The sequence below is a fragment of the Coturnix japonica genome, chromosome 1, assembly GCF_054131305.1.
Source record: "Coturnix japonica strain WE chromosome 1, WE-NBRP24, whole genome shotgun sequence".
Classification (NCBI taxonomy): Eukaryota; Metazoa; Chordata; class Aves; order Galliformes; family Phasianidae; genus Coturnix; species Coturnix japonica.
Window position 1 is genome coordinate 172,878,015 of NC_140663.1, and position 16,805 is coordinate 172,894,819.

Below are 16,805 nucleotides of genomic sequence, written 5' to 3' on the forward strand. Positions count from 1 at the left end.
TTAGATGACATATAAAAATTTATTCATAGTTTTAGAAAATGAGATAACATTTGCAAACTGTGGCTTACACAATGTTCAGTACTGGAATGTAGCTAAAAGTCACTTTCCATCAATAAAGTGGAGGTATTTGAGTTTTTAATACTATCACTATCTAATGTTCCATTTTAAAGTCAGTAGGAATTCATCTCATAAATATGCTCACCCTGTGCAAATATCCAGATGGGAAATCCACTCTTTTAGACAGATGTATGTTACAATATCCTATGATGTGTTCTGATATTAACTCCAAAGTGTGTTCTTATGGAACTTCCAAATGACCTTTCCGTACAGAAGAAAAGAACCAAAAAGGATAAGAATCATAGAATCACAGAATTGATTGTGCTGGAATGGACTTTTATATGCCATCTTGTCCAACTCCCCTGTAATGAACAGTGACACCCATGGCTCCATCAGACTACCATCTAGCCTGACCTTGAGTGTCTCCAAGGATTGCGTCTTTTTGTAAAAGATATTTTCCTTATATTAAATTTAAATATCCCATCTTTTAGTTTAGTTAGGGAGGGTGTTCCATCCCTTGGATCATTTCTGTGGCCCTCCTCCGTACATACTCCAGCAGGTCCACTCTGTACTGAGGACTCTATATCTGAATGCAGTACTCCGAGTAAGGAATACTAGGAGAGCACAAGAAATACTATAATATTCATCCCACAGCCTTTCATACTTCCATATAGCTTTCAGATTTTGCAAGGTTGAGAATATTGGTTCCGCTAAATACAAAGGAGAATGATTTAAACCACAAAAAATAAACTTGAGGAAAAAATATGCATATCTCTCAGAATGATTGTCTGACTTATACAGACTTGATTCTAGTTCATCACACAACATCAAATTTTTTGGTAGTTTTTATATTGCATGCAATTTTTTTTTGTCATTCACAGTGATCCCCTGGACAGAAATTTTCATGACCCAGATGAGAGTGATATAGTACTAAAGCATCTTCAGATTACTCTGAAGCTTGGATTCTCTCATATTCTCATAAATGTCTTTGTCTGTAGAACTGTAAATGTTTAATTATACATTTTTGTCTCTTTATGAAGTTCTCTGTAAGAAGAATAGGAGATAGGCAGAATAGAACTGGTTTCTCTTTAAATGCAAAGTATAAAATCTGTAAGCAGGAGATATTTTTCCCTGTGAATGTCACTATCATTTTTATCATCATGGCTCAAACATCTTTTTAGTCAATCTTGTCTTCACATCTTTGAAATCTGTTCCACTTACTATCCAACACAGATCAGAGCACTGCTACAGTCCATCTGTTCTGAGACCACTCTTCCCCTGGGATACAACCTGCTGTTATGATTTTCAGGCTCCAGACACAGAACTAAGCCCTCCTTCCTTCTCTAAATATAACACTGATTTTCTGTAATCACTCCGTTATTCTGTGTGTCAAAGATAAGAAGCATGAGCCAAATTTTGGTAATCTTGCTGCCAAGTAGCACTTAAAATTTCATAGATGGCCTCTGCCATCCTAATCGTTAGCTTAGCATGGATGTTAGACACAGAGAGGTAATGTGCAAAAGTTGCCAAGCACCATTCTGAGTGCTAAACCAGCCAGGCTGTGACTGCTGAATGCAGATTCAAAAGTAATCAAATTAAGGTGAGTCCTTGAAACAGTGCAAAACAACCATTTCTGTTGGGAAAAGGGGAAATGGGGCTGCTCAATGCATGAAAACCCAAATAATGCCATCTGAAGCTAGTCCAGAGGGCTGATACAAGGTGATTGTCTTCAGCTTCACTTCTTTTTTGTTCAAAAGAGAGAAAAATATTACAAATTCTCCAGATAATGGTAACATTGGTGGAGTGTAAAATAAACACTTCCCATATCTGCAATGACCAAATATAGCTCCAAATCTAATTTTGTTAGTCTTATCTTCCTAATTATTCCTCTAAGGAAGAATTGGAGACAGTTTTGTTATTATAGGATGTGTACCCAGCCCAGCTGTGAGCAATGCAATGTGTCTCTCTACTACTGTGACACATTTGGTTAGCATTAAAACAACAGAGTGCTAATTTAATAGCACCACAGTAAAGATTTCAAGACTCTTTCATGAAATTCTTAACCATCGATTTATCAGCGTTTCCTTTAGTAGTGATGATGAATTACTAATTGTGCTATCTATAACCAAGTCCATGTTTTGAACAAAAAGCTTTATCCAATTAATTATTACAGAATGACACAATGGAATAGTTCTCAAATTAATAACTAAAGGAGAGTCTGGATGTTTAATTGACTTCAGATAAGCTGAGCATTCAGCCACTGAGATCAGCAGGCTCAGCTGTTGGACTAGATGCTCTTAGTGGTCTTTTCCAAACTCAATGATTCTATGATTCTATTCACATTTACCATATACTAAAGATATAAATGCAAAGCACCTACAGTTAGTTTTAAATTAGAAAATATTTGAGGCATAAACATGCTGCAAGAATGACTTTTACATTATCCTGGCAATAGTAAGGTATCGCCCACAGAATCACAACAGGCATTTCAAAATAACTAGGAATTAAACTTTGCCTCTGAGTTATTATCAGCTTAATATCCTACTGTTCTATTGCAATGGCCTAAAAGTGGAGCAGAGTTTCAATAAAATTCTAAATTTGACCATACTGTAATGGTAAAACTGGAATTCCCTTTTTATTTATCATATAGTGTCTCTAGACTTAGTGATGTGGAACATGAGAAAAAACTTCACCTTACAGAAATAGTTTATTTATTTTTAATTAATTTATCTACTGTGTGTACTCAGCAATGAAAAAAAAAAAAAAAAGATTTTCCTGGATACAGCCTATACTTAATGTCTTTTCTATCTTCTCCATCTAAAAGACAGAGACCAGCTGACATTGGTACTAATACTGCAACTAGGATATGAGAGGTAGGTCATCAAAAAGGGCAATACTTCACACTTTCTGCACCTTGGCCTCTGCTGCAAGATATCAAATCACAAATCAAAATACAGCACCATTCTCAGCAGGATGGTATTTATATTTTCATACCACTCTTAAAGAAGAGTACGTGTACACATGATGACTACATGTACACATATTTTTCCATTCAAGTCTTGTATTTGGATTGGTACCAGATGTTGCTTTAACTAAGGTTTCAAAAATATATGAAAAAGAGGAAAAGACCAAAACAGAAAGTAAAATTTTCAGTGAAATCCCACATCTAGCAACAGTGATGGCTAGCAAAATCAATTCATATTTGTTTTTGTTGACCCACTGCTGAGTCCTAAACTAAAAATAATTTCCATCCTGTTTGTTCTATAAACTTTAAAACTTCCTCTTAGCCACAAGCCAGAAATGAAGGAGTCATGTTGGCCATTCAAGAGATTTTCAGATTTATTGTAATATTCAGACAAACTTTATAACAAAGTACTGTTGCAATGAGCACTCACACTGCCACACAGTAGAATTTTCTCCTGGGAAACTATAGCATCCCATACTATAAATTTTGTATTTTGTGCCATTCTATGCTCCATGCCTACAGCTCCACATGTCACTAACCTTCCCAGATAAAGCTCTCTAAAAACCTAAGGCATGATTTGAGACTGAAGCTCAAGAGAGGAGTGGCTGTGTTGTTGGCTCTATGGAGTGACTTTCAGTTTATTTACTTTCTTGTTTCCTTATTTACTATTTTCTTCTCAGGATTTGCTCTTCCTCTCCCTTTCATAGACATAACAGATTATTGCCTTCACACATGTGCGTACACCAAACCATAAGCCAAAAGGTTTTCATATCCAGCTTTACGATAGAGATTTTATGGTATGGGTTTAAGATTAAATATATTCTTTTCTCCTGCTCTGAGTATGTTCATCTCCGACCTTTTAAACTTCAGCTTGTATCAGCTGTGCATCAGCTCATTTCATGTTCCTGACCAAACTGTTCCTTGCTCACTGTCTTTTCAAATCTACATGTATAAAACCAAGGGAATGAATAGTTGCCAGACTTCTTTGTATATACAAATATACAGACAATATGTAAATATTTAATATTATGCAGTGACAATAAAATACTCACTTTATAATAATAGTTTTTATGTATGCACAAATACATTTTTAGCTGCATGAATAAGCTTTAAGAAAAAAAAATAAAAGAAGAAGGAAAAAAAAAAGATTTTGCAGTGATTAGACATAAACATCTCTCTTATTGAGTTTCCTGCCTTTCCCTGAGATCACCATGTGTCATCCACTACGACGTGTGTGGGTGCTCACCGTCTGTATTAAAGAAGTACCCATATCCACAGCGGGTGATTGCCTAAATAAGGAAAACAACTTCCAGCCAGATAAAAGAGTAACCAGGGAATTATAAAGTCCTTTGAAACAAATTAGGAGTTATCTTTAAGTCATTTTAAAGAAACATTAAAACCCATAACAATAGGTAAATATTTTGCAGGGGGGACACAGCAGGGGTTAAACCAGGTCTGATGCTGCCACAATTTGTCCCATTGGCATTGTGTCCTCCATCTAAGTATTTGTTTAGGACTTCTTAGGAATAGTTAAAGAACCGTTGAATTTCTAGGCTTATATTAACATTTCATTAGTTGCCATTTCATTATTCATTTCATTTCATGGCTGTGTTTTATCTCCATGATACTGATAGTAATCCCAAACATATAATTCACTGGTTAGTGGTTATAGCACATCAGTAATAGATTAGTCGTAGAGTAACACAATCACAGAACAACTTAGATTGGAGGGGACCTTAAAAATTATCCACTTCCAACCCTCATGCCATTTACTGGTTACCACCCACTATATCAAGCTGCCCAGGACCCCATACAACCTGGGCTTGAGCATATCCGGGGATGGGGCACTCACAACCTTTCTTGGCAGCCTGTGCCAGCAGGCACATCTTAGTTTAAACATCTTAGTTACAAATATCTTAATTTGAAGACTCCCTAGGGACAAACAAATCCCAAGCAATATTAACTGTTCTGGAGGGGTCAGTGAGAACCATTTCAAACCATTCTTCTCCCATTTGTATCCGACCACTTTTTTGTTGAGTAACCCGACATATTGTTACTGTGAAAATGATAATGAGAATAATCAGGCCAACATATGGCACTCATAAATTATTACAGAAAAGTCCTATATCTGTCACATGCTCTCAGTGAGCAACTTCCAGGGAAAGACAACTGTCCCCTGAGTTACTGTGCTCACACGGAAAAGGTTTTTTGACTGACTTATTGAGCACACAGATTTAAATATTTTCATTCAAAAGGAAAAATGTGTCCTCATACCTTCTAGACCTTTTTAATGTGTCGCTTTTAAGTTCCCTTCCCTTCTCATTCAGTCCTCCCATTATCCAGCCATGTGATCTCACTCTGCACACTGTGATCTCGCTTCTGCACCAATGACGACTACATCGTATCTTCATCCAGCAGCATGTGAAGCAAATCTTCTAACCACTGTCACCTTACATTGATCTAGTTCGCAGTGCAGTTTTCATGCCCGTGAATTAGATCACTTTGGGAGTAAACAACATCACATGCTTCAATCACAGGTTCACAGAATGACTGGGGTTGGATAGGACCTCTGGGTCCTTCAGGTCCAACTTGTGCTCCAGCAGGGACATCAAGAACAGTGTGCCCTGCAACATGTCCAAGGAGGCTTTGGAAGATCACCAAGGAGGAGATCCCACAGTCTTTCTGTGCAACCTATGTCAACACTCTATCACCCACACAGCACAGAATAGCCCCTTGGTGTTCAGAGAAATGTAAGAATTCAAATGAGTGGGCAGTTTATTGAATGGTTTTAAACCATGTGGAGATGCTCAGTCTTAAAGCCTAGTCCAAAGTAAAATCCCTGAGGCTATTCCTGCATGTGTTTAGGTATTTCTAAACCAGTCCCTTCGATCTTTGATCTCAATCCATTTGTAGTGCTTTGAATTACTTGCTAACTAGGACTGATTCTCATCTTTGAGCTGTTGTCCTCAAGCTCTTTTAAGAGTCTAATGCGGTGTCACAGTTTCTGACACCTGTAACATTACATGGCTTCAGTAACAAATAAGCGCTTGTTAAAACTCTGACTCTTGATAACGCCTGATTTTTGTAGACATTTCAGCTTTCACACAACAAAGGACAACTTTTCTGAAGCTTCTGATTAAAGGGAAAATCTTGAAAATATGACATGAAAGCATTCTACCAACTCTTAACTAGCATGCAAATGTAATAATCTAAAAGTCAAATGGTTCAAAACTCTGGTGTTTTGATTCTGGGGGTAAATGTATGGTTCTGATTACTTGCGATCAGAAGGACTGCAAACTATGCACAGCAGAATGGATAATATTCCCAAGAATTCCCAGTGGACAAAGCATGTTACAGCACTTGCTTTTTCAGAGTTTTATAGTGGTGATTTTTTGTATATTCTTTTCTCTGAGCTTTTCCAGCTTTTAATAAAGATTGGTGATTAAATCAAAGGGTACAGCTTTGTATCTAACAATGAAAAAATTTCAGTCTCATTTCTTCATTTTACAATGAATTTCTGAAATAAAATGTAACAAATGCTACCTCTCATCCTGGCACTGGTTGAATCAGGAAAGAAATCCTCGGATATTCTGGGGAATAAGCACTGCCAAGTGCTCCTGGTGCACTGACTGATAGGCATGAGGTCACATGGTCGTACATCTTCACAAACAATGAATAAAAATATTGTACTTCCAAGGTAGAAAGGCATACAAAGAGCAAAGTATTATTGGTGCCACACCTCATGAACTGGATTCCTTTTGTACAAAGATTTAGTTTGTGTACACAGCAGGAACAGAACTTTTTTGGCATGGTCTCCATTCCCCTTAGCTGATATTTACCAGGGACAAGACTGAGAGTTCACATCACTATGCTATAAGTAGTGTAGAGTTGCAATAAGGCAGTATATAACAGCAGAGAATACTCCCCATAATGTTCCTGTATATCACTGCATGCCCATACAAGGACCAAGGACAATCAGGATTCATATGCTTGCTTGCACCAATACTAATATTCCTCTATCGTTTCAGCATCTCCTTAAGCCTGTGCCTATTAGTTTTTCAGCTTAATCATCTCTTCAACATTGTTTAATCTCCTTGAAGACTTGATCTCCAGAAATAAACAGCTTGCAATAGAAAAACGTCCATCATGGCTTTATATTCATATATTCATATCCTTCTTGCCACATTTTATTAATGTGTTTATTTTAATAGATAAGATCCATCTTATGAAACCAAATTATAACATACACTAGCGTGTTCAAAATTCAAATATTGATGTGTCCCGATCTTATCATGCAGCGAATTCACTGAATATCCTTGGCTAAATGCTTTCTCTCATTTAAAGAAACAACTGGATATGAGAAGTGTGCTGAGAACCCAAAATAATTTGAAGTAGTCAGTGAACTGTGATAAATATTAGTTTACAGGCAATCTGGCATCTATCCCCTGACTTCTTCTCCACCTATCAGCTTTTGACTCAAACTGCTAAAATTATTAAAAGCAAGTCTCCAACAAATAAATTTTAGATTTTATTTCCAACAGTCAATTAGCATTTGGTGGTGTCTTGTACTGCACTTACTCCAGTAGCTGTAGTCTGAAGTTTAAATCATAGTTGTAATCTGAAACACAATCTGATTTTGGATCATCCTAATTTTCTCATCTTATCTTCCATTAAGTTTCATCCTTAACTCTCACTGTTTAAAGCCACAGGAAACAAACAAACAAACCAAACCAAACCAAACCAAACCAAACCAAACCAAACCAAACCAAACCAAACCAAACCAAACCAAACCATTACACTGATAGTTTTTTAGACTAAACCAGGAAATATACATTTGTTTTGAATTCCTTGAGCTTAAACTTATCAACTTGCTATAATTCAGCACTAAATGCTCTATGACTGTATCTGTTAGCTATCAAATGGTCAATGATGAAGAAAGCAATGCAAAATCTGGCAGACATTTATTGGCTTTGCAGCAGGGAGAGTAAATCTAAGCTGCTACAGGGATCAAACCTCTATAACAACTATTTTCAGTCTTAGCACTACAGCATGTGAATACAGTGATAGTGATGATACTGGCTGAAGCTGGGAGCTGGGTGTTTCAAGAGACAGGTAGCAAGAAGAAAAATAACTTGGCTAAGGTCAAAGCACAAGCACCTGCTAAACTCAGCACACTTGTCCTACACCAGCACACTATACACTGGCCTGTCAGTCTTCTGTGTCCTACAGTGTTTATATTTAACAAGAATGGGATAAAATAATCTGATACTACAGGAACACAAACTTGGTGGTGAAGATAAGAGTTTTAAGCCAAGAACACTGCTACCTCTCTCTTCCCATCTGGAATACTGTGTCCAGCCCTGGGAACCAGAACAAGAAGGATGCGGAGCTGTTGGACATGACCCAGTGGAGGGCCACAAAGATGCACAAAGGGCTGAAGCACCTCTCTACAAAAAAAGGCTGTGAGAGCTGGACTTGTCAAGCATGGAGAGGAGAAGGCTCTGAGGACACTCACTGTGGCCTTCTTGTTCTTAAAGGAAGCTTATAAGCAGGAGAGAAATCAACTTTTTACATGGGTAGATAGTGATAGGGCAAGGGGAACAGTTTTAAACTAAAAGAGGGGAAATTTAGATTAGATGTTAAGAGGAAATCACTCAGAGAGTGGTGAGGACCTGACCCAGGCTGCCCAAAGAAAGTTGTGGCATGTTATGAGAGCTGACTTCAGCCATCTGAGGTCTATGCCAGTAGTCAGCGCATGCAAAGCTCCTGAAAATGCAAAGTGTTATCGTCAATTCATAGCAGATATCTTAAAGTTATTTAAATTAGTTTATTCCAGTGTTTTGGCAACACATTCCTCTATTAATTATAGCTCAGAAAAGTATAAACCAGCAAGAAATTAACTGGTTATTGATGAGGGGTTTTTTTTGTGTGTTGTTTTTTTTGTTTGTTTGTTTGTTTGTTTTCCTTTTTTTCCCCTTTTTTTCTATGCTTATTCTTTCAACTATTTTTTCTCCTTACTTTTATTTCTCTTTTTTAGCAGATCAGTGATACTCCCAAGGTTTTTCTTTCCCTCCATAGATCAGATTGCTGTTTCAGCAGTGCCACTTGATCTATACCCTGCTTCCAACACTAACATCATATATGCTTTAAGAAATGAATCAAGCTTCCACTTTAATTCTTACTATAAAAAGATCAAAAGTGAGCCAAATATGGTCTGAGTGTTAAAAAAAAAAGAAAGAAAGAAAGAAAGAAAGAAAGAAAGAAAGAAAGAAAGAAAGAAAGAAAGAAAGAAAGAAAGAAAGAAAGAAAGAAAGAAAGAAAGAAAGAAAGAAAGAAAGAAAAAAGTCTTTTGGAGAGGAAAACAAGACTTCAGGGACTAATAGAAAGGATGGTTTCTGTAAATCACAGGATGATGGATTAAAATGAGATAGGAGGGGAAATGGAATATCAATTTATTACAGACTGAGTGTGAGCCTCTAACATGATGTCTTCTGAGAAGGTAAACACCGTCCTACAAGATATAGAGCAAGGCAATTCTAGAAAACAGCAATGCAATGCCACTAGTAAGGCCTCCTGGAAAAGATGGAGTACCGTGGCTTTCATACCTTTTCAAACAATTGAGTTTAAAACTTAGTAGTTGCAGTGAAAGTATAAGCTGAGAAAAGATAAAATTTGACCGTGAGTCATTCAGACTGGAAATTAGATTTATAACTGTAAAAGTAGAATGAACCTTATGCCTGGAGGACTAGGAGCAAGAAACCAACCTGACAGCAGAATGGAATTTGGCATAGTTATCTAAATAACAATATGGGAATTTTTTGTATGTCTATATTGATAAAATAAACACAGCCAGTGATCCCGAGTCCAATTGGTACAAACTGGTCAGTGTACACATTTAAGTTTAGCCCTTAGTTTAGAGTCTCCCACTACTAGAAAGTCATCAAGGCCATGGAGCGTGTCCAGAGAAGGGCAGTGAAGCTGTAAGAAGTTGGGAGCACAGATCTTATGGGGAGCAGCTGAAGGAACTGGGATTGTTCAGTCTGGAGAAGAGGAGTAACATCTCAGGGGAGATGTTACTGCTCTCTGAAATAAGGCTGTGGCAAAGTAGAGGTTGGCCTAATTTCCCAGGTAACAGTGATAGTATATGAGGTAATTAAGTTGCACCAGGTATGATTCAGTTTGCATATTAGGAAAAAGTCTTCTCAGAAGGAGTGGTCACTCTTTGGAACAGACTGCCCAGGGGGGTGGTTGACTCATTGTCTCCAGAAGTGTTGAAGAACTGTGGATATTTGGCACTGAGGGACGTGGCTAGTGGGCATGGTGGGAATGGGTTGATTGTCATCTGTCAGTAGAACTTGTAGGCAATGATGGTAAAAACTAACCAGACCCAAGGAGCGATGTATAATTGTCAACAAACACAACCACCAGCTCTGCTCTGAGTCCAACTCCTGCCTTATCGTATAATGACAAACTTACTTTTCATAGTTGAATTCCTTGTAAAATTCCTGATTCTATTTAAGAGGATAATGTTGTAGAGAAGTAACAGGAGCAGACAAAAGGAATGCACTAACTTCAGTCACCATGCTATATTGCAGTGCATAGAATTTGCTAAATATGTCATCTCCTCCTATCACTTTTCAAAATATCACTGAAAATAATGAGGGTAGAAAAGTCTTGTTAGAGGATTAGAGCCTCCTGTTGTCTGGTTCTGCTCAAACATATCTAGAGATGGAGCCTGTGTCTGCACAGACATATGGCTAAAGCAAACTGGAAAGGTTTCTTGTTGCAGCACAGTAAGTCATACTCAACATATAACATAAATTATGTTTGTCACTTGAAAAGGAAAAAGAGAGTAACAGCTTCAGTTCTGCCTTTGTCACTCAAAAATACTGACAGCCTTAATACTTTGTATTATCTTTAAGCAGTCATGATGAAATTAAGTGCCAAAATAAGCAATGTATTTGCCAGCTGATGTGGGGTACTGAAACGTGCTAGATGCTTTGTGGGAGGAGAGGATTTCGTCCTCAGGGAAAGGAGATTTTCTGTGCTGCAGAAGTGGCTCTGTAGCACATCCTTCTCTGCCTAAATAATATGACTCATCTGCTCTCAGTCTGGAGCTTTGAAAATTATGGTACTGTAAAAACATGCAAAGTTCACACTAAGTTCACAAAGCTACAAAAATAAGCTGTTTCCAGAGCAATGGGTGATCCAGTGAGCAGAGCGCTGTGCTGGAATTCAGCAGCTCTGAATCCTGCTCTTGAACATGCTACTGATTATTCTGGGAAAATCACTGTTTTTTTAAATATTCTTTTCCATCAGTGTTCTATCTTTTTAATCTGAGGTCTTAAAGATGAAGGTTATGCCGATAATCATTTTTCCAAGCTCAAAGTCTCTTTATAAACTATTTTCCCTTTGGTCATGATGGATCCTAACTGGGCCTATTCAGATCCATTGTAGATGTCATAGGATCATTTTTCTAGCTCATCAATTTGACCACATCACCCTTCTCTTAATATCCCAGCGTGGGTTTTCACTTCCCTGCTGTGTCTAATAGAGGCTTTTCTTCACTGCCAACACTTCTTCTAAGCTGTCCTTGGTAATTATCTCCAATTCAGTGATGAGAGGGAGATTCTCTTTCTCAGTAGTAAATGCTAAATATTCAGATAACCCTTTTGTGTCTTTTCTTATGCTGCATCTAATGTTGGAACAAAAATTTCTCGACACCTGAAAGCTAACTCATTTTCCTATTTTTATTGTTCCCTAAAAGAAGATGCTTTCCTCACTCAAAAAACAAACAAACAAACAAAAGCACAAAAAAAAACAAAACAAACAACAACAACAACAACAACAACAAAAATTCCGAGACTGGCTGTTTGACTAACCATCTAGCCAGCCTCAGATCCTTGTTTCCTTTCTTTCCCCATCTAACCATTTGTCTCCCTTTGGTATCCCAGGTTTTTCACCTAACTTGGAAAAGTCTTTGGAGCTGAGATAGATTTCTGATCTGTGTTTGTACTGTGCTCCTCTGATTCATGTGTCAGGCTCCCTGGGTGCTATGGTAATATGAGCAGCAAACACTGAATGACAATTTGGTTTGAGCATCACAGGAGAAGAACAAGGGAAAAATGAGACCTGAGAAATACAGGAACAGTCTCCAGCTGCGTTTTCCTTTGAGAAGCCCACAGATATTCAGTGTGGAACTGAACTAAAGAATAAGAGAATAAGGAATCAGAGAGATGAGAGTTTATGGCAAGAGTTTGAACCTTTCTGCGGACTCTGACACTTCCCTGGGGCCAGTTTCTGGGGAAGTCCAACCTCTTCTAGTGCCTCCCAACTTTCTTTCACTGCTGGCACAATGCAAGGGGGAATGAGGTGCATACTGTCACATATTACCAGTCAATTCACTGTTTTGGGGTTTTGAAGCATGTTACACTCAGTATGTCCAGTCCAAATCTATGTCTTTACAAATACCAAGAACTGCTGCCAAATAAACAGAAAATGTGTGTAAATCATACAGTGGAAACAAGAATGATTATGTGTTAAAGGAATAGGACAGGATTAAGGAATTAATCCAAATAATTCTTAGGCTTTGGGTTTTTTCTCCTTTGCCACAGACCTTCTCAGACTATGAGCAAGTTACTCATGATCTGGCAGCAAAAAGTCACAAATGTTCTTACAGAACTTCAGGGAACCTGACTAGTTGTTCTAGTAGTCATCACCTTCAGGCTGGATATCTGGAAAACTTCTTCTCAGAAAGAGTGGTGAGGCATTGGCACAGTCTGCCCAGGGAGGTGATGAAGTAAACATCCCTGGAGGTGTTGAATAACTGTGGGGATGTGGCGCTGAGGGACATGGTTAGTAGGCATGGGGATGCTTTGGGATTGGACTAGATTATCTGAGTGGTCTTTTCCAACCCTAATGATTCTATGATTCCTTGATCTCTACACTCTGTGACTCACATTCTTTTTTGCAGTGACAGTCACTTTCATACATCCAGCTCAGCACCTGACCTTACACTGAAATATATATTGCTGAAGTTACAGTGTTGTGTTGGTACCTGGTAGAGAATATTAAGTTGAGAATATAGAAATGGATTCTGAATGAATATCTTAACCGAGTTTTCAGTCAATTCTTGCTGTCAGGGTTTCTTATTCATGCACTGCTCTTGAAGCTGGTGTATCTACACAGTTTGGTAAAATTATGCAGGACTAGTCCATGATTTTTCCATAGAGAAAAGAGTGTCAAATATGTATTGAAAAGGTCATAGGGAACAAAATAGTTGAATTACTACTAATGTATCACAGGAAGTTTTGTAAATAATCATGTAAATGTGTGAGTGTGCAATTTCCAAGAGTTTTAACAAGCTTCTTGCAGCCCAAAAGAACCATGTTACAGAGCTTCAACTTGGTACCTCCTGGTGATGCCAATGCTCTTTAAAATCAAAATTAAACTAGGAATTCTTTGCAAGTTAATATCCTTGAAATCAGTTCCAAAAGTTGATTTAGCATAAATGGTATTTCAAAGAACCACTGCAGTGTCATTGCTTAACAAAAAATGAACAACAAATTACAAAAAAACACCAACAAGCAAGCAAATAAAAGGCTAATCTATGGTTGCTGTGCTTTTTCAGTTAATAAAATCTCAACATGGAATATTCAGTCAAGGTGCTCAAAGTGCAAAAAGGGGTACAATCAGTTTGTAATTGTTTTTCTAAACTGGCAACATGGAAACCTGTAATGGATTTCTGCTCTTTTTCCAAAATAATGAAAAGCTACCACAGACAAGAAGGTATCTGTACTCTGTACTGAATCATTTAAGTTGTACCACATTCACTTTTTACAATAGTCAGATTTCTTAAATCTATCTCTTTTTTTCTTTCTTTTTTTTTTTTTTTTCTTTTTTTTTCTTTTTTCTTTTTTTTTCCAGGGTTTCTGTACAGCCCTTCTAATGTAGAGTTCTCTGGCTTTGATCAGTAAGAGAAGAGGAGTGATAGAGTTACTGCCAGGGAACAGTAATTGTCTACATGTCACTGGGTAGATTTATTCTCTCCAAATTATGTTTGAAGCTATTTTCAAAGTTGGATCAGAAAGACTGTGAAGTCCTAGACCTTGTTGCTCTTATTTAACCAACAGCACAAACAACAAGAAGGTGTCTCTCACTATGATCTGTAAATGAGAAAACAACACCTACACGCCTATCGAACATGTGAGAATTTCTCCAGATGTCTCTACTTGATCGATTTGACTGTGCAACAAGTTCTGAGGCAGGGTGGGAGAGACAACTTTCACCAAAGATTTCTTTGCCTGTAAAAAGGTGCAATAATCATACTTAAATTATCATGAACAACACTCAGGCAGCTCAAAAAAGAGTTCCCAGAAAGAGAAGGAGTGAAGCCTCAGCTGTGCACAGTGTTTGGTTAAATAACTGAAAAGCTCTGTGTGAAACTCCAGTTTCCATTCTCCTGTTTGTTTGATGTTTTGCCACAGCACAAGCAGCAGGAATTCAGCCTTGGATAAGAAAAAAGGAGGTAGGAGATCTTATTGTGGTCCTCACTACAATGTACTTAAAGAAGAATCAAAAGAAGAGGACTTTTCTCTAAATATATAACTTGTCTCATGCCTTCTAACAGACCTACTGCAACCAGGTTCCTCCTCACCCGGCAATTTCTGAGGATGCAGGTAGGACTACTACCAGCTTTTTACTGCTCAGGAAATCTGCAAGCACAATTCTCCTCTAGACAGCTTCCACCATTGCTAATATATTCAGCTACACACAGAAGCAGGCCATAGGCCCTGCAGTCCCGTACTATATGGAAATGGAGGATTTTATATGCTTTGTATGTAAAACAATGAAAAAATTCATCTTCTTCCAAGGCTACACTGTTGTTCTGTGACACCTATGACTTACAGAATAATTGTAAAAAGATGCTAAGTATTCTTTTTATTCACCAGAATGAGGAGAAATTGTTCATGGTCTGCAAGTCCAGAATTATTTCATTTTCCTTTCCATGACCTTACAAACCTGGCTTTTCAAAACAACAATAATTAATTTTTGTTGAAGACTAGTTGGATTATGTGAAGATAGCATTCTTTCACTGCTTACAGAAAACTGCAGTCTTTACTGGAGAGATAAGCTTGACAGACCGTGAAAATTATTAACAAATTTACACCTGAACATAGAGCTCAGGTTGCATATAACAAAGTAATATTTTACAAAGGACTGGACTGTTGAACCAAATTAAATTGGCCTTTCTGAAAACAGAAAATCTCTTTCTTTTTTCTCCTATCACCCAAATAAGTTCTTTATTAGCAGGCACAGAGTGCACGCCAATTGCTCAGTATGACCACTGCTGAGATGTGATTTGCAAACACTTTCTTGTACTGCTATTCCCTATATTATATCAAGTTTCACAGCTTCTCCTTTAAGAGTCTGCTGATTTCCCACCCTTCTCAAGTCCTCTCAACTGCTCTTTCATGCCTTATATTCTTTCAGTTTCTTCTACACACAGTCTGTTTGCTTCCTCCACCTCTGTACCATGGAAACTTTCCACTTGTGCTTAACTTAGTTCTCTTGCTATGCAGTTTTTCCACTGTGCCACTTAACTTGCTTCTGAGAAAGTATTTCTTGAAAATATAATCTCGGAAGAAATTACTGTCCTGTTCAAGTCTTTGTCCATTATGCATAAGATGATTATCCATATTTACTGTCATCCTATCGAAGCACTCAGGTTTCCCATCTTTAATCTGTATTGTGTCATAAAATGCTTCAGTCTGAGGTGGGTGAAATGGCAAGTGTCATCAGCAGAGCCAGGATTTCAGCCTTTATCTTTATGAGATAGCCTGCTAGATAGAACAATGTCTCTGATGTCTTCATAATCTACTGAAGAACAAATACTGTCTGTGTTGTGCTCAGCACTGTGACAATGTACAGTCTATAAATCATCAGCACTAATGCATACAACTATCCAAGTGGATTTGGGGAAGAGCACTGCTTTTTCCTCTTGATAAAATACTATGAAAACTCAGTGATTAAACTGAATATTAAGTGGACAAGTCAAAAATCACCTTTAAACTCTTATTAAGAAGATGTGGACACAAAAGGATAATGGAGGGAAACATCACAAAGCTCTAATATTGGGAAATTTTTCACACTACTGAACCTGGAGGGAATTTCTTTCTAAAGAAAAGAAGAATTCTGTTTCCATAGTAACTCAGTGCTAGGGCCCCCTTACAGTCCAAATTTAGCAGAATTATATGTGTGAGTTTATTCAGCATACTACTATGCACTTGAGGCTACAATGAAACCACTAACCTCATTGCATTTGAGATGTGAGGCTAAATGCAAACTGGGACTGACAACATTTCCAGCAAGTCCGAGTGTAACACTAAAAAGTAACAGCATGCCTTAAAGACAAGGGAGAAATTATAGGTGGTAACAGAACATAAGCTACCAGCCTTAGAATGACTCAAAATATCAAAACATGCTATGAAATGGCTTAGCAACTAAAAATGAATTATTTTCATCCTGTCTTGACATTAATTAACTCACTCATATTAAACATGGGACATCAGTGATGTTTCTTCCCGTCTGAACCACAGAGATTATCAGTATGTAGACCTTGCTCTGCCTTTGTTCAGGTGAGGTCATCTGTCCATCACTTACCTCCATCACCTCTGCCCAGTGAAATAGTGGAGTTGCCATTCCTGGAGGAGTTCAAGAATTCAGGACTTGTGGCACTGAGAGTCATGGATAGTGGGCTTGGTGGGGGTGGGTTGATGGTAAA

At 37.8% G+C, this 16,805-nt stretch overlaps 1 protein-coding gene across 35 annotated transcripts in view; it reads right to left on the minus strand.

The window, feature by feature from the left end:
• Positions 1 to 16,805, minus strand: part of DLG2 (discs large MAGUK scaffold protein 2) — a 959,079-nt gene that overhangs the window by 651,904 nt on the left and 290,370 nt on the right. The window lies entirely within an intron of this gene.